Here is a 19,742-nt window from a genome sequence, read left to right on the forward strand (position 1 = left end):
GATATTGTCCCACATGTGACGTGACCATGTATGGTCGAGGTTTACCCGAAGACCGCTGTAGTCCGACGAGTTGGACTACGTTCACACTGCAGGCCGAAGTGGCCCAAATCAAATTGTTTTGGGGTCAATCCGGCCCAAATCGGATTGTTATGGCCCAAATTGGTTCTCCGCCCAAATTGTTGTTGCCCAAATTGGAGAGGCAAGTTTTTGGCCCAAAACCCAAATAGTTTTGGCCCAAATCGGCCCAAATCGGATTGTTTGGGGCACAAATCGGTCCCAATCAGCCCAAATTGGTGCAAATCAGATTCTTTTTGGCCCAAATCGGTTTTGGTCCAAATTATTTTGGCCCAAATTGAAGAGCTTGAGATTACAATAAAAAACACATACAATATTTCTTAGCTGCTTTACAGTTATGGTATTTCACGCCTCTGATTCATTATTAATTAGCATTATATCTATCAAACTATAAACAATATTATCATAAATAGAATACATTCTCACCTAACTGTGTTTCCTTCCATCAGTTTCGCGCCTTTCTCTCCCTCTAGTTTGTGTTTATTTTCAAAGTTTTTTTGGCACAAAACCCAAACTGTTTTGGCCTAAATCGGCCCAAATTGGCTTAATTCAGATTGCTTTGGACCAAAACCCAAATTGTTTTGTCCCAAATCAGCCCCAAATCGGCCCAAGTTTGACCCAAATCAGCCCCAAAACCGGCCCAAATTGGCCTGAATCAAATTGTTTGGGGTCCCAAAATGGCCCAAATCAGCCCAAATTGGCCCAAATTGGCCATATTTGACCCAAATCAGCTCAAATCCACCCAAATCACATTGTTTGGGGGCCCAAATCGGTTCTGACCCTAATTGTTTTGGTCCAAATAGGAGAGCCAAGATTTTTGGCCGGAAACCCAAATTGTTTTGGTCGAAATCGGATTGTTTTGGCCCAAACCGGTCCCAAACGGCCCAATTTTTCCTCTGTGTATGTTTGGCCAAACAATCCGATTGTTTAGGCCCAAATCAGATTGTTTGGCCGAACATAATCCGATTCGGGGGTGATTTGGGGAAAATTTGGCACGATTGGGACCGATTCTGGCCAAAACATTCCGAATTGAGCCCCAAACATTCTGATTTCGACAGATATGGGACAAATTTGGGACAATATCGGTAAAATTTGGGACGATTATGGCCGATTTGGCCCGATTTGGACTGATTTGTGCTGATTTGGGCTGAATTTAAGCCGATTTGGGCCAAAACAATCCGATTTGGGCCCCAAACAATCTGATTTGGGCCAATTTGGGCCACAAACAACTCGATTTGGGACAATTTGGGACGGTTTTTGGGCTGATTTGGGTCAAATTTGGGCCGATTTGGGTTGATTTAGACCAAAACAATTTGGGTTTTGGGTCAACTTCATTATGTCTGGCGCAAAGTGGAGTGTTTTTAATGTAGAAATACAACAAAACATTGCAACTTTTGCCTTTACTTTCTAGACAGCAGTGATCACACACAAAAAAGGCCTGCAAAATTCTGCAGGGACAGAATATTAATAAAATAACAACTTGTAGATTAAAATAAAAAACAGATACAATATTTCTCAGCTGCTTTATAGTTTGATTAATTATTAATTAGAATTATAACTATAAAACTATAAATATTATTATCCTAAATCAAGTACATTCTCACTTGACTATGTTTCACTCCATCAGTTTCTCACCTTTCTCTCCCTCTGTTCTGTATTCATTTGCCATCCTGTTCCACCGACAGAGTGCTGTCATAAATACACACCAAACACATCCTGGATGTCAGCATCTCTTTAAGGAGCGCCTCGTCAAACTCCAAAGACCGCTTTCTGTCATCTCAGCGGCGGAGAGAAAAAGGAAGCAGTAACTCCCACCATCACAGGCCCAATAAACTATGCGTAATATATGATATATAATGAGGCCTTTCAATGCAAATATGTTGCACATAACTTTCAGTTAGTCATAAATGAAACGTTAGAGGGGGTTTGTGTGGGGAAAAATATTGACCATCATTAATTCAACTGATGGTAAAGTCAATATCAACATGGATTTGTGAAACACAACCTCTCTTACAAAAATGTTGTAGGTTTTAAATGTTTGATGGACTTCGTTTGGCGTGAAGAAGCGCATGTAAAATGTCAAACCTGTTCCTAGCCCCTTCCTGCTCTGATAAGAATATAATGGCAAACCGCCATTATATTCCCAGTGGTATTGGGTTTGATGGGGAACGATGCCAGGAAGGTTTGATGATGACAATTATTACTGATATTATATACGATGAATTGAAATAGTGCAATCACCTCTGAGCATGTGATTTTACTGAAATATCGATACCGCCGATACCAGATCTTCATGCTGTAGTATCGATTCTGAAATCCAAATATCGGTAGTTTTAATACTTAAGTTCAGGGGTGTCTTAACTTTTTCCACCTAGGGCCGCACATTGAAAAGTCAAAGTATGCAGGGGCCATATTGATATATTTATTTTATGTGTCAGCTTTGTATTATAAGCAAATATAAGTACATTGTTGATTATTAGTTTAAAAATTTCAGCTTTTCAGTACGGTCCGGTTTTAGTTTAATGTTATTTTTAACCATGTAAGAAGAGAATGAAAATAATAATAATAATAATAATAATAATAATAATAATATGGTTGCATAACTGATTACTTCATAAGTTAAAAAAACAAACAAAAAACTTAGATTTATATTGCGCTTTTCTAGACACTCAAAGCGCTCACAGAAAAGTGGGACTCATCATCAGAGGTGGGTAGTAACGCGCTACATTTACTCCGTTACATCTACTTGAGTAACTTTTGGGATAAATTGTACTTCTGAGAGTAGTATTTATGCAACATACTTTTACTTTTACTTGCGTATATTTATAAAGAAGAAACGTTACTTTTACTCCGCTCCATTTATCTACAATCAAGCTCGTTACTCGCTACTTTTTTTTTTATCGATCTGTTAATGCACGTTTTGTTTGTTTTGATTTTGTCAGACACGCATTCAAAGTAGGAACTACGCATGCCTGCGTTTCACCAATCAAATGCAGTCACTGGTGACGTTGGACCAATCAAACAAAACCAGGTGGTCACGTGACCGTCACACGTCGAATCCGACCTAAAAAAGTTGAAAAACTTATTGGGGTGTTACCATTTAGTTCCCCATGTATATATATATGTCTGCTTCTGTCTCTGGCCATGCTCCCTCCTCCCCAGCGGACAATGGCGTGGAACACCGCAGAGGCCACCACAGTGTATATGTTTATTTTACTTTTTATTCATAGCTGTATGTAGAAGTGTCTGGTTGTATCTGATGCTTTAATGTCTTTAATGTCCCCTGTGTTCTTTGATGTTTGATGTTTCCCTCTTACACACATGTAAGAGGGATGTGTACTATGGCTATGAGTTGTTGTTTTTTTTTTCCCTTGGCCTCAGTCTGCACCCCCACTCCAGGGCCCAGGCTAAGACCAATTTTTTTCATTTTATTTTAATCTTTTATTCTTCCCCCCTTGTTTACCTGTATGTAATCTTTTTTGTAAGGGGCGCTGGAAGCCGGCAGACCCGTCAGCGATCCTGTTCTGTCTCCCTGTAATGTTTGTCTGATCTTGAATGGGATTGTGCTGAAAATTGTAATTTTCCTGAAGGAACTCTCCTGACGGAATAAATAAAGTACTATCTAATCTAATATATAATATGTGTGTGTATAAATGATTTGTGTGTGTATATATGATATGTGTGTGTATAAATGATATGTGTGTGTATGTATATATGAGGTAGATCACCTCGACTTGGTCATTTACTAAGTAATTGATAAACGTTAAAAAACTTATTGGGGTGTTACCATTTAGTGGTCAATTGTACGGAATATGTACTCTACTGTACAATCGACTGATACAAGTTTTAATCAATCAATCAATCAATCAAATCAATGGATGCCTACTGAGGCTATGGTGCTGTTAAGTTATTGTGGCTCAATGTGCCATTTTTTTATTTTATTTTAATGTACTATCATTTAATATATATTATTGTTTTAGTTGCTTAAGAGATATTCCTGGCTCTGAATTTGCTTATTGCTATTTTTATGTTGTTGTTTATGTTTATTTGTTGCCGTAATCAGGTTACTCATCAGTTACTCAGTACTTCAGTAGTTTTTTCACAACATACTTTTTACTTTTACTCAAGTAAATATTTGGGTGACTACTCCTTACTTTTACTTGAGTAATAAATCTCTAAAGTAACAGTACTCTTACTTGAGTACAATTTCTAGCTACTTTACCCACCTCTGCTCATCATTCATTCACACCTGGTGGTGGTAAGCTACATCTGTAGCCACAGCTGCCCTGGGGTAGACTGAGGGAAGCGTGGCTGCCAGTTTGCGCCTACGGCCCCTCCGACCACCACCTAACATTCATTCATCATTCATTCATTCACCAGGGTGAGCGGCACCGGGGGCAAAGGGTGAAGTGTCCAGCTCAAGGACACAACGGCAGCGATTTTTTGGATGTCAATAGGTGGTAAGCAAACCTGCAACGTTCAGGTTTCTGGCAGGCTGCTCTACCCACTACGTTATTTTATCTTTTAAGTAACAAACTTTATTTATATTTTCAGTATTCTATTTTTGTTTTAACAGCTTCTATACACACACGCACACACACATATATATATATATATATGAATACATATAAATACACACATATATATATACACATCTTTACATATAAATACATACATATATACACATATATACATATATGTATATAAATAAAAACATACATACATAGAAATGTATATATATTTATATATACACACACACACATATATACGTATATATATATTTATATGTATATATACATATATACACAAATCATGCATACATATATACATATACATATATATATAGTGCTATATTAGTGAATATCCCCCAAGGATCAATAAAGTACTTTCTATTCTCTATACATATATACATATACATATTATATATATATATATACACATATATAAATATATATATACACATATATTCCTATACATATATGTATATATACACATATATACATATGTATATATACATAAATATATATACATATATATATATGTGTGTGTGTGTATATATATACATATACATACATATATATATATATATATATATATATATATATACACATATACAAACCCCGTTTCCATATGAGTTGGGAAATTGTGTTAATGTAAATATAAATGGAATACAATGGTTTGCAAATCCTTTTCAAACCATATTCAATTGAATGCACTACAAAGACAAGATATTTGATGTTCAAACTCATAAACTTTTTTTTTTTGTAAATAATAATTAACTTAGAATTTCATGGCTGCAACACGTGCCAAAGTAGTTGGGAAAGGGTATGTTCACCACTGTGTTACATCACCTTTTCTTTTAACAACACTCAATAAACGTTTGGGAACTGAGGAAACTAATTGATGAAGCTTTGAAAGTGGAATTCTTTCCCATTCTTGTTTTATGTAGAGCTTCAGTCGTTCAACAGTCCGGGGTCTCCGCTGTCGTATTTCACGTTTCATAATGCGCCACACATTTTCCATGGGAGACAGGTCTGGACTGCAGGCGGGCCAGGAAAGTATATATATGTATATACATATGTATATAAACATATACATTATATACATATATATACACACACACACATATATATATATATATATATATATATATATATATATATATATATATATATACAAAGACAAAACATGTTATAGGTGTAAGCGCTTTTTCCTTTGTTTTGCAGTTGTTTATGATGCTATTAGTTTGAAAACACTTTTTAATTTCAGCAGACAGGTATATTTTTTTGCGCAAAGTATCAGTGTCGGATCGGAAAGAAAATAAGCGGCATCGCACAAAACCAGCTTTTACTACGATCATTTGTCTACTTTTAAGTCTGTGTGGTAGAAAACGAGTAAAATATATTTTTTCGGTTAAAATCCTGTGCTTTTTGTGTTGAAGGAACACTTAAAAAAACAATCAAAAGTTCATGCCATCGCCAGTTCTTCAATGTTTTTTAAAAAAAAAAGCATCAAAACGTTGCACCTTTGATTTTGATTTTTTTCGTTTTACTTTAGAAAACGTCCGGAAAACATGAAAAAACAGGTCCTTGTCTGTTTTCAAACAGAAAAAAACAAAATGAACGAATGATACACGGATTGGGTGTTCCATCAAAAATCATGAAACTGCATGTTTGCAAATATTACTAGAAATAAAACCAAATAAGCACAATCCTTTTCATAGCAACTATTGAGTACTTTTATTTCCATTGATAGAATTCATTTCAAGTTAAGAGTTGACATGACAGCGCTGTGACGCGTCTACAAGTCAACGCACCATGTGTCAGCCATCGGGGGACAGGAGGAATGGTGGAAGACTGGAGGACAACCGCAGAGGTTTGGACAGAGGTAGGAGGGGGGAACTAAGGTTACTGCTGCCAGGTCCCTCAACACAATGTTAGTCACACCGTCATCGTCCTCATCGCTGTTGCCATTCAGTCCAGTGCTGGTGTGCAGAAGGGAATGCTGGGAACTTGGAGGAGTCCGTGCAGTCGACCTGCGGGGGGACCAAGAAGACCGATCAGATTTTTTAAAACATTGTTAGGTTACGTGCTGATCTCTGTCCACATTTAGATGTTTATATTGACTTTTTTGCAGGACGGCGAAGATTTGATATACGGGCGCCTCGTTTGTGACCTTTTCGGTTTACGAACATTTACATTGCGCCAACTATGCGGCGTACGAACGTTTCATTCATTCATTCATTAATTTTGCATTCCGCTCTGAAGCCAGTGGGCGCTGCTGTTTTGATGACATCACTTCCTGTAGGCACGGCCATTTTGAAGAGCTTTGTTGTTAATTGTGATGACACTGAAAAAAGATGCCATAGCGGGACTTTGTTATAGTGAAAAAGAAGGCACTACTGAGACACAAGCCAATTAAAGGATCGCCTCACACTACTCGTTTGTGCTATAGCTAGTAGAGACTACATGAAGTCACTGCTTGTCGATTACTCCGAAACTCCCACAGGGTTCAACAGTGACACAAATATTAGCAGACACAAGGTAAAATTATTTTTCTCTTTTAGTTTTTTGTAGCAACATGGTAGTTTAAGTTTTGGAGCGCACCATTGAGACTTATATATATATATATATATATATATATAAAGACATATATACATATACATACATATATACATATGTATATACATACATATATATATATACACATATACATATATACATATACATATACATATATATATATACATATACATCGACCTTCTTATCGCCTGCAATGAAAACACTAACAGAGCTGAAGCTTTTTAACCACACAAGTAAAACCAGGCTTGTGAACATTATTTTAACATGCAACTATTGGGTTTTTTCATTATAGTCTCTGTATCTGTATGGAAGGACACATGGGAAAACATTATTATATAGATGTATAAATAAATGGCTAACACTTTAAATAATTACTTAAATATGTCAAAAACTAAATCAGTACACAATGAAATACACTAATTAAATTGTGAAACATTTAGTTAAATCATGAAATAAATATAATTTTACACTAAAAATATTGATCCACTTACCTTTTTATATATTTAGTTGCAAGTACAATTAATTAAAGACACACTTAAATAATTATTTTAATATTTATTTTATTTTGTCTCATTTGGCCTTATTTGCTTTGTGTTGCCTCTATTATGTTATTGTGCAACATGTTCTTTGATAGTTTACTCGTGCTCTTAAAGTTTTCGTAAATGCCTAACCAGGGACAGGATTTAGCTGGAACATCTGTATTTATATGAAATCATGTTTCATCGGTCCCTGTTCAACTAACATCAGTAAATAAATCAGTGGTCCGCGGCGTCCTCTGTTTTGTTTGCGACTCTTGGGTAATTTGTCACCTTTTTTTAGGATGAAAGTTAAAATCTTAATTAACATTAATGGAAGTTCTTGTACCAAGAAATCACAAAAAGCCCTTAGGAAAATGTTGCATGTCTAATATCCCCCAACAAAGAGAGTTAATGAAGAATAGTCCTTGAACAAAAGAACTGTAAATTCCTCACTATAAGTTGCCACTTTTTTCCTACGCTTTGAATCCTGCGGCTTATAAAACAGTGTGGCTACTTTAAGGGTTTTTATTTTCCTGACGGCGATAAAAAAAATGGTTGAAGAAAACAAAAATACACAAGTAAAGCACTGAAAATGTGTGTTATTGTTTTTTAATGATTGAAATTTTTATTGAAACTTTTATTAGTAGCTTGCACGGTACAGTACATATTCCGTACAATTGACCACTAAATGGTAACACCCGAATAAGTTTTTCAACTTGTTTAAGTCAGGGTTCATGTTAATTGTTTGTTTGTGTTATGGCGCCATCTTTTAGACGAGTTTGCTCACTGAAAGTGCTGCGGATTGAATGTCTAAAGCAGAGGTGTTCAAATTTTTTTACTGGGTGCTGCATTGGGCTTCAAAAATTTGGCCGGGGCCCGAAAGCCAACTGCATGCAAAGTAACACATACACACACGCACCCACACACACACATTTAAATATATACACACACATACATATATGTACACACACACACACACACACACATGTACACATATATATATATATATATATATATATATATATATATACACACACACACACACGCACACATATATATATATATATATACACACACATATATATACAAATATACACACACATATATATATATATATATATATATACATACATATATATATATATATATATATATATACACACACATATATACAAATATACACACACATATATATATATACACACACACACACACACATATATATATTAATATAATGTATGTATATTTGATCATTATTATAATTGTCTTTTAATAGTACGTGAAAATTTGATTCCTACCGTGTTTACTTCCGTGACAACCTTCCTAAAGTATTTTTATCAGAAATATCAAACGGCTAAATGTGGAACATGGACATTTTTCCCATCATCCCTTGTAATGGATTTAAATGGGTGTAGTTTAGATTTTTTTTATGATGATTGGATTTTTTTTTTTCATAATATCCACAAAGGTCAATGAGCACCATGTGTTGTATGTGACCATGTTTGTTGACTTTTTGTGCTGTTTGAACTTTTTTTTATTGCACAATGACTAGGGAAGGTTGTTTGGAGGGTGTCATATATTTAAATGCAGTGCATTCAATGTACAATTCATTTTCATTGACTTCAGTTACTTTGGTTGGCCACAAATCAGCAGCTATTAGATTGCTGGCAATTTGTATATTATATGAAGACACTGTACGTGGGTGGCCAAATTGCCAATTGGACGGGTGTAGTACTGTGGCCCAAATTGATAAATCCGATGGGCTGCATTTGCCCTGCGGGCGTAGTTTGAACACCCCGGTCTACAGTATTTCCTTCTGTTTAGTGCTTTCAACCGGGAGTACAAGTGCCGATTCATCTTCGAATCGTCCATAGCATAACTACTCGTATGGATTCGTCATTCATCACTCCAAGCAGCGCTTGTAAGTTTTACAATATAACTACAACAATTCTTGCGTAATAAACCATCCCATGATTGATGTCTACAGGAGTGTTTTCATGTATATTTGTACATGCTATCTTGATGTAATGAAGCTAGCATTGTTAGCATGGGCTAACAAGTATTATCAACTTACAATGGCATTCTTTTTGTATTGTTTCAGTTTCATAAATTCACCAAAACGTCACCGTGGCGTTATTGAGTCTGCTTGGGTGATTAAAGAGCGAGCTTGCGCAGCCAGAGGTACAATGACGATGACTTCTGTTTTGTTTTATCAGCCGTTTTACTGCCGTGTTAAAGACACCGTTTGGTTAATATATGAAAAAACATGTTTTTTCTTCAAAAAAATATTGTGGGTTCGGCTTAAAAGTCCGGAAAATACGGTAAGTCCCTAAATGGGCAACAGTTGGTTGATGCTTACATTGAAGGATTGGAGGGTGACTCCTGGCTCATGACGTCCCCTCAGCTGCACTCTTGACACACACAGCGAAGGCCTCCATCAGGTCTTTGCATGCCTCCGCCCCCTTCTCAGCCACACTGAAACAAAGAAAAATAAATCATCAGAGATCACCAAATAAAAAATGACAAAAGGGACGACTGGTGGATTAAGTTCTGTTGCTAAAACACAGCCGTGCTAACAATGCTAGCTTCATTACATCAAGATAGCAGGTACAAATATACATGAAAACACTCCTGTAGACATCAAACATGGGATGGTTTATTAAGCAAGAATTGTTGTAGTTATATTGTAAAACTTACAAACGCTGCCTGGAGTGATGAATGATGAATCCATACGAGTAGTTATGCTATGGACGATTCGAAGATGAATCGGCACTTGTACTTCCGGTTGAAAGCACTAAACAGAAGGAAATACTGTAGACCAGGGCTGTTCAAACTACACTTTTTTCACTTCCTATACAATACCGATATTGGAGCTATGAGTATTGGCTGATATAGATATTGATCTGATATGATATCAGCATCAATCATGCATACTTTTATTATTTTGTTCTGTGGAAACTTCGTCAAACAGAACAATAGTAGGCATTAAAAACACAAACCTATTTATTATCAAACGTCCGGAATGGACTCATGCGGTCTTTAATTAGGTGTTTTTTGGCAACACATAGTGGGCCCAGTAACACGTTAAGGTAAGCTTACAACCTTACGGCTGAAGTTGAATGATGCGGACACGTTTGTTACTGGATACGTTCTAACAGGCTTTATCAAAGCCTTGGAGACTTTGTATGTGTAAGTAATATGCAACTGTAATTATTTGAGACTTGTTTATATTGAAAAATAGAATTTTCAAACGCCAATATTGTCCAACAAATGTGTAGCTTGTATGCTTAGCCGCTAGCTCTTAGTAGCCTATAGCCTACCATGTTTACCTTTTGTAAATGGCGTCACAAAAATGGAAGAAAAGACCAACATTGTGTACTTATTGGGGGATATTTAGATGGTAAGTGGCTGACCAGCTTGTAGGACTGCTTGTATCGGTGATTTTAGATGGGAGCCGGTAACATCCGATAGCTCAAAAAAGGTTAATTATGTCTTCTTATTCATACACTTTTACATTTTCTTCTATTCAGACAATATTTTTTCCTTATTTCCATCCATTGTACTGTTAATAGTGTCCAAACCAAACTTCAATTTGACCCGCGAGACGGCGGCACAAGGTCAATTTAAAAAAGCAACCTGACCAAGCTGGGTGTTTTCATATGGTAAAGTAAACACACAGGGGTAAATCAAAGGCAATTTGTTGTCATCTCATGACAATGTAATAAGAAAGTAACTTTTTGGACACCACAAGCACAGAATGGACTTATATGACCCACCCCAAACAACCTTTCCTAGTCATGGTGTCAGAAAAAAAAAATCAACCAACACAAAAAGTCAACACATATCAACTTTGTGGATATTATTAAAAAAATAAAATAAACAATAACCTCCTGTCACTATAATAAGATTAAAAATTTCACCAATTTAAATCCATTGCGAGGCATGATGGGAAAATGCTTTAACACTGTCCACACATATCCATGTCTGACTTTTAGCTGCTTGATATGTATGATTGATGACAAAGCTTTAAAGAGAGGCAGAAGTTAAACTTTCGCATACTCTTAACATTCAATTATCAACAATTATCAATTATGTTTACAATATATTATTCAAATATGTCACAGGTGTCAAACCCATGGCCCGTGACATCATTTTTTCTGACCTGTAAATGATATGTGTCGATAAAGTACTTAATATTTTCTCACTAAGTGTAATTGATTTGTTTCATTTTGACAGAAAAAATATATGCACCGCTTGAAATTGCAATCCTTTTCTACTTTAATAGTATCCAACATTGCACCAAATATTACAGTATATTATCATACTTTCCAAACATGTCTTGTCTAAATAAAAATACTTAACTTTACAGCAAACTACCCATTGAATTAATCAAAATGACATTACATTTTACGTTGTGCTTTACAGCATATTACTGTAAATTGAAAAAAAACCCAAAAAACTATTGTTTTTAGGGTTAAAATTGTGTTGACTGAGCTGCTAGTTTTTGACTGTAAAATCTACGGTTGTTGTTTTTAACAGTGTTTTACTGTAAATGGAAAGACGGTACATTTGTTTTTACGGTAGAAAAACCGGCAATTAAGTTGCCAGAATAATAAAAAAAGAACTTGTACTGTTTTTTCCATTCACAATATAATGTTGTAAAAAACAATGTCAATTTAACACAAACATTTTGGCAACTAAACTGCCAACTTTTTCCGTAACCCCCCCCAAAAAAAAACATTGGGGGGAGAGGGTGCTGGAGCCTATCTCAGCTGCATTCGGGCGGAAGGCAGGCTACACCCTGGACAAGTCGCCACCTCATCGCAGGGCAAACACATACAGGATTTTGATAAAATAAAAATATCGATGTAATCCATCCGTTTTCTACTGCTTGTCCCTTTTGGGGTCGCTGTTGGTGCTGGAGCCTATCTCAGCTGCATTCGGGCGGAAGGCGGTGTACACCCTGGACAAATCCCCACCTCATCGCAGGGCCAACACATATGGGATTTTGAACAAATAAAAATATTGATGTAATCCATCCATCCATCCATTTTCAACTGCTTGTCCCTTTTGGGGTCGCTGTTGCTGCTGGAGCCTATCTCAGCTGCATTCGGGCAGAAGGCAGGGTACACCCTGGACAAGTCCCCACCTCATCGCAAGGCCAACACATACAGGATTTTGATCAAATACAAATATTGATGTATTCCATCCATCCATCCATCCATTTTCTACCGCTTGTCACTTTTTGGGTTGCTGGAGCCTATTTCCGCCGCATTCGGGCGGAAGGCGGGGTACACCCTGGACAAATCTCCACTTCATCGCAGGGCCAACACATACAGGATTTTGATCAAATAAAAATATCGATGTAATCCTTCAATCCGTTTTCTACCGCTTGGCCCTTTTGGGGTCGCAGGGGGTGCTGGAGCCTATCTCAGCTGCATTCGGGCGGAAGGCAGCGTACACCCTGGACAAGTCGCCACCTCATCGCAGGGCCAACACATACAGGATTTTGATAAAATAAAAATATCGATGTAATCCATCAATCCATTTTCTACTGCTTTTGCCTTTTGGGGTCGCTGTTGGCGCTGGAGCCTATCTCAGCTGCATTCGGGAAGAAGGCAGCGTACACCCTGGACAAGTCGCCACCTCATCGCAGGGCCAACACATACAGGATATTGATCAAATAAAAATATCAATGTAATCCATCCATCCATCCATTTTCTACTGCTTGTCCCTTTTTGGGTCGCTGTTGGTGCTGGGGCCTATCTCAGCTGCATTCGGGCGGAAGGCGGCGAACACCCTGGACTAGTCCCCACCTCATCGCAGGGCCAACACATATAGGATTTTGATCAAATAAAAATATTGATGTACTCCATCCATCCATCCTTTCATTTTCTACCGCTTGTCCCTTTTGGGTTGGTAGCGGGGTGCTGGAGCCTATCTCCACCGCATTCTGGTGGAAGGCGGTGTACACCCTGGACAAGTCGCCACCTCATCGCAGGGCCAACACATACAGGATTTTGATCAAATAAAAATATCGACGTAATCCTTGTAGTATTAATCCTATACTGATACAACCCTTGGTATCAACACCACCAATCTATGGATGTGTTGTGTACTTCTGTCCACGACATTACTGACACACCGACATTGGCTCTTATGCTATCCTCTCCCTAGACTCTGGTAGGATTATTTTATCCCATATCAGGTGCGATATAATAAAATTGTCACTGAATGAAGATGCAAAGGGCCGGGAAAAAAAAAAGAACGCGAAGAGAGCGGGCGAGAGAGCGATGGGAGATTATTTCTGGCTCTCATGCAGCAGCAAACAGGAGCCGACACTGCCAAAGTGCATTAGGGTGATGGAGCAAAAGGGAGGAAAAGAGGAGTTGGGGGGGGGGCTCAGTGGGAGGAGTTATGAACAGAGAAGGTCGTGTGTGTGTGGAGACCCATCTGCTCAGCAGGGCACCGATGAGGGAGGGAGAGAGGTTGCGTGATGATGGAGCGCTGACAAGACACGCAGGTAGAGGAGGCTGAGTTTAGGAGGGTGGTGCTAGTGGAGAGGGGGTCATCCCTCTATCCCTTAACAACCATATTTTAGCAGCAGGTGGAGCAAAAGGTAAATCTGAATTGTAAATTCACGTCTTATAGTTACGCAAACACCCTCATAAAAATGATGACGTCGTTCCATCTGCTTTGTTTTCAGGGAGAAAACCAACACAATGTGACAAAACTGAAAAAAATAAATAAATAAAAAAATGGAAAGGGCATGACGTCATGTCGCTGCAGGGCGGCCTGGGCATGATGCAACACGCATCTGCTGGCTAAAGATTATCACTCAGCACTTCAGCATGCCAGCAGGCTGAGGGGAAAACGTTGCATTCGGGGTCCTAACGCCGTCCGTGAGGACATAATCCATGTCTCCCATGGAATACGAGTATGCATACTAGTTCTTGCAGTTTTTATATTTCATTTTATTGTATTATCTTTTTATCATTATATATATATATATATATATATATAATTTTTCTAATTTTTTTTTAATACACTGTAGCACTTTGAGGTTGTTTGCTCAATGTAAAGTGCATTTTTACAAATAATATCTATTATTATTAATACTATTATTAATACTTCCACGCATACTTATACATCCATAAACGTTGATGCATATGCAAAAAGTTGCAATATATTTATCTGGACAGTAATCTATTTATTTATATCTGCACTTTATTCAGGACGCTTTATTAGGGTCCATTCTTTAACATGAACAAGACATATAAGAACTGAAGTTACATGTTCGGCACAGTCCCACTAAGAGCAGACATACGTTACAGCGAGACAAGAACAGGACCACCAACAGATCAGCCACTTACGGTGCTTCTTAAAAAAAGGTGGGGAAAAGGTAATATTGGGAAAGGGGGTAAGAGTAAAACATATCAGTCAAAGAATGGATCCAGGGAGGGGGTCCAGACTGAGTCCAAGGGAAAAAAACAAATTTGCCATAGCACACATAAATATGTTACATATAATCACAACAACTCGCCTGGAGGCCGGCCTGCTGCTATGGTAAATGTTTACACTTGTATAGCGCTTTTATTCCTTTTTTTTAAGGAACTCAAAGCGCTTTGACACTATTTCCACAGTCACCCATTCACAAACTGATGGCGGGAGCTGCCATTCAAGGCGCTAACCAGGAGCCATCAGGAGCAAGGGTGAAGTGTCATTGCTCAAGGACACAACGGACGTGACTAAGATGGTAGTAGGTGGGGATTGAACCAGGAACCCTCAGGTTGCTGGCACAGCCACTCTCCCAACCGCACCACACCGTCCCCGCTATAAAATGCTACTTAGCCGTCCATAAAGTACTATCTACCTATCTATCTATCTATCACCCCGAATGGTACTCAAGCAGTGGTGAAGGCGTTGGGTTGGGGTGGGGTGTGTGTTTGTGTATATGCCCATTGTATTTGGGTGTGGTGGTGTTGTGTCCATAGGCCCGGGGCCGTTCTGTATGCAATGCAAGCAAAAGTTCAACTTCCAGGTGTCATTGAGGAGGGTGTAAGGTGAAAAGCGTCCATCTTTGAAAGTCCTCGGGGGATGTTTTCAGAACAGCCTGTGTCAAGTCCATTCAAGGGAGTCAAAATCGTAGATTAGGATTTTTGTTTTTCCGCGAGCAGACATTACAATGGCTTGCCTGTTCTATTAGTGCATGTTGGCTCTCATATCCAATTTTTCCCTTTCAACAAGCTTCTCCATGATGTGATCCATCCTGCGATTCAGTTCAGAAATCACCCCAGACTGTGATCCCACAGCCCGGCCCACACCTTCCATTGCGACCAACAGCCTTTGGGCTGCCATCGTCTTACAAATTTGACGATACACCAGAGCAATGCCCAGCCCAATCAGCAGGAAACCCGCGATCATGGTTCCAAATAGGTAGATGTCTTCCACGTCCTTGATGGAAAGGACTGAGAGGCACATGATTCTCAATTTCTCCAAGGAATCTCTCACGTACAATGGTTCTTCTATCAGGGCGGCCAGGCTCCCCAGAACCTCTTTTCCTCATCGAAAAGATTTTGTCAATTGAGTCGAGAGTCCAGCTAATCAATTCCATGTCTGATGTTAAGATTTGGAGGACAGCGCAAAGAAAGATGCTTAAAAAAAGTGTAGACAAGATACAACGAAGAGAGCAAGCAAGGAGAAGACGGGGGGAAGACAAAAAATGCGACCGCCCTCACCAGAGGCAAGACAGAAATTATTGCTCTATTATTCTCCACTACCACGAGCTAACGCAACAAAATTTTGTTCTTATCAGTACTGTAAAATTCAAATTTGAATGACCATAAAAGGAATTCAAAGTACTTAGTTTTGCGATTGCCAGATGTCATGAGAGGACCTGACAGGCAACCCACCACGTTGTGAGAAATAGCTTTATCATGACACTGTGAAGTGAAGTGAATTATATTTATATAGCGCTTTTCTCTAGTGAGTCAAAGCGCTTTACATAGTGAAACCCAATATCCAAGTTACATTTTTAAACCAGTGTAGGTGTCACTGGGAGCAGGTGGGTAAAGTGTCTTGCCCAAGGACACAACGGCAGTGACGAGGATGGCAGAAGCGGGTATCGGACCTGCAACCCTCAAGTTGCTGGCACGGCCACTCTACCAACCGCCCCACCACTGTGCATACATGACAGTATAAATTCCGATTAAAGACACATTCACATTCAACTCTTTTCGAGTAAATTGCATTTCTGGGCTGTGGTTGAAGTATGACACTTACATAAGAGGCTATTTTTAGCCCATTCATTTGTCTTATTGTGTTTGGGGGCCTATGACCCATGTCAGTTAGCATCATTGAAGAGAGACCTGCACAGACTGGTTCAATTTATTATTATTATTATTATTAGTATTAAACTACTACATTGGGGCGGTATAGCTCGGTTGGTAGAGTGGCCGTGCCAGCAACTTGAGGGTTCCAGGTTCGATCCCCGCTTCCGCCATTCTAGTCAATGCCGTTGTGTCCTTGGGCAAGACACTTTACCCACCTGCTCCCACTTCACATTTTTAAATTACATTAATCACACTTTTGCATTTATAAAAAGTGAAAAATTATACGTATAAATGCTAAAAAAGATAATAAATCTCTCGTTATATTTGTCATATTTTATTTTTACATTTTTGACAATGTCGGCGAAAAGGTTTTGGACACTAAAGCCAAAATATTTGAATGAACGCTTATGCTTTTGCTTTGTTGACTTTATTTTGCTACAAAATGTTTGTACATATATGATACATAACTGTCGACTGACTTGATTGCAAGACTTTTTTTATGGTCTAAAATCGTTGTACTATGTTTCTTTCTGATTATCATTATGATCAACAAAACAAAGGCAAAAATCAAAATTTTTTTTGACAATGTCGGCGAAAAGGTTTTGGACACTGAAGCCAAAAGATTTGAATGAACGCTTTTGCTTTCGCTTTGTTGACTTTATTTTGCTACAAAATGTTTGTACATATATGATATATAATTGTCGACTGACTTGTGATTGCATGATATTTTTTTTAATGGTCTAAAATCTTTGTACTATGTTTCTTTCTGATTATTATTATGATCAACAAAACAAAGGCAAAAATCACAAATGTTTTCAATGCTCTTAAATCATGTCAAGTAAAAAGTATCGATATCAGTCAGCGATACTTACAATATTTACTTGGTTTTGGATCAAAGGCCAACATTCAGTTTAGATAATCTTGAGTAATATATTGGAATATGGGATCCATTCTTTAAACTTGTTTTAACTACAAACCCAAAACCAGTGAAGTTGGCACGTTGTGTAAATCGTAAATAAAAACAGAATACAATGATTTGCAAATCCTTTTCAACTTACCAGTATATTCAATTTAATAGACTGTAAAAACAAGATATTCAACATTCAAACTGAAAAACTTTGTAATTTTTTGCAAATATAAGCTCGTTTGGAATTTGATGCCTGCAACAAGTTTCAAAAAAGCTGGCACAAGTGGCAAAAAAGACTGAGAAAGTTGAGGAATGCTCATCAAACACTTGTTTGGAACACCCCACATGTGAACAGGCTTATTGGGAACAGGTGGGTGCCAGGATTGGATATAAAAGCAGCTTCCATGAAATGTTCAGTCATTTACGAACAAGGATGGGGCGAGGGTCACCACTTTGTGAACCAATGCATGAGCGAATTGTTTAAGAACATTTCTCAACCAGCTGTTGCAAGGAATTTAGGGATTTCACCAGCTAAGGTCTGTAATATCATCAAAAGATTCAGAGAATCTGGATAAATCACTTCAATTAAGCGGCAAGGCCGAAAATGAACATTGAATGCTCGTGACCTTCGAGCCCTCAGGCAGTACGACATCAGTGTGTAAAGGAGATCACCACATAAGCCCAGGAACATTTCAGAACACCACTGTCAGTAACTACTGTTGGTCGCTCCATCTGTAAGTGCAAGTCTACTATGCAAAGCCATAGCAATTTATCAACAACACCCAGAAATGCCGCCGGCTTCGCTGGGCCTGAGCTGATCTAAGATGGACCGATGCAAAGTGGAAAAGTGTTCTTAGTCTGACGAGTCCACATTTCAAATTGTTTTACATACAGGTTTTGGAGCAACATATGTTGCCATCCAAGCAACGCTATCGCGGACGCCCCTGCTTATTTCAGCAAGACAATGCCAAGCCACGTGCTAAGAGTAAAAGAGCAAAAGAGTGCTGGTACTAGACTGGCCTGCCTGCAGTCCAGACCTGTCTCCCATTGAAAATTTTTAGCGCAATATAAAATTTTTAGCGCAATATGAAGCGTAAAATACCACAACGGAGACCCCGGACTGTTGAACAACTTAAGCTGTACATCAAGCAAGAATGGTAAAGAATTCCACCTGAAAAGCTTCAAAAATTGGTCTCCTCAGTTCCCAAACGTTTAGTGAGTGTTCTTAAAAGGAAAGGTCATGTAACACAGTGGTAAAAATGCCTGTGATAACTTTTTTGCAACGTCTTGCTGCAATTAAATTCTAAGTTAATGATAATTTGCAAAAAAAAAAAAGTTTCTTAGTTGAAACATTAAATATCTTGTCTTTGCAGTCTATTCAATTGAATATAAGTTGAAAAGGATTTGCAAATCATCGTATTCTCCTTTTATTGACCATTTACACAACGTGCCAACTTCACTGGTTTTGTATTAAATTAATCTAAAATATGACTTCTTTTATCTTTGTGGTAAATATTGGACAATTTGTTGTCAAGCTTATGAGATGCAATGCAAGTGTAAGCAACTGTGACACTATTGTTCATTTTTAAAATGTTTTTATTCAATTTTTTTTATTTTTATAATTGGGCTGTGTTGATAATGTCAATGCGGGATTTTTAATCACTGCTATGTTGGAATTCTTATTATTATTGATACTGTTGTTGATATTATTCATTTTTGTTTGACTACTTATGGATTTTTTTGGTGTCATGTTTGTGTGTCCTCCTTGGTTTGGAATTGTATTATTATTGTATTATTGTGTATTATTTTGTTGGACTAATTCCATCCA

The sequence above is a fragment of the Nerophis ophidion genome, linkage group LG23 (genome assembly GCF_033978795.1).
Source record: "Nerophis ophidion isolate RoL-2023_Sa linkage group LG23, RoL_Noph_v1.0, whole genome shotgun sequence".
Lineage (NCBI taxonomy): Eukaryota > Metazoa > Chordata > Actinopteri > Syngnathiformes > Syngnathidae > Nerophis > Nerophis ophidion.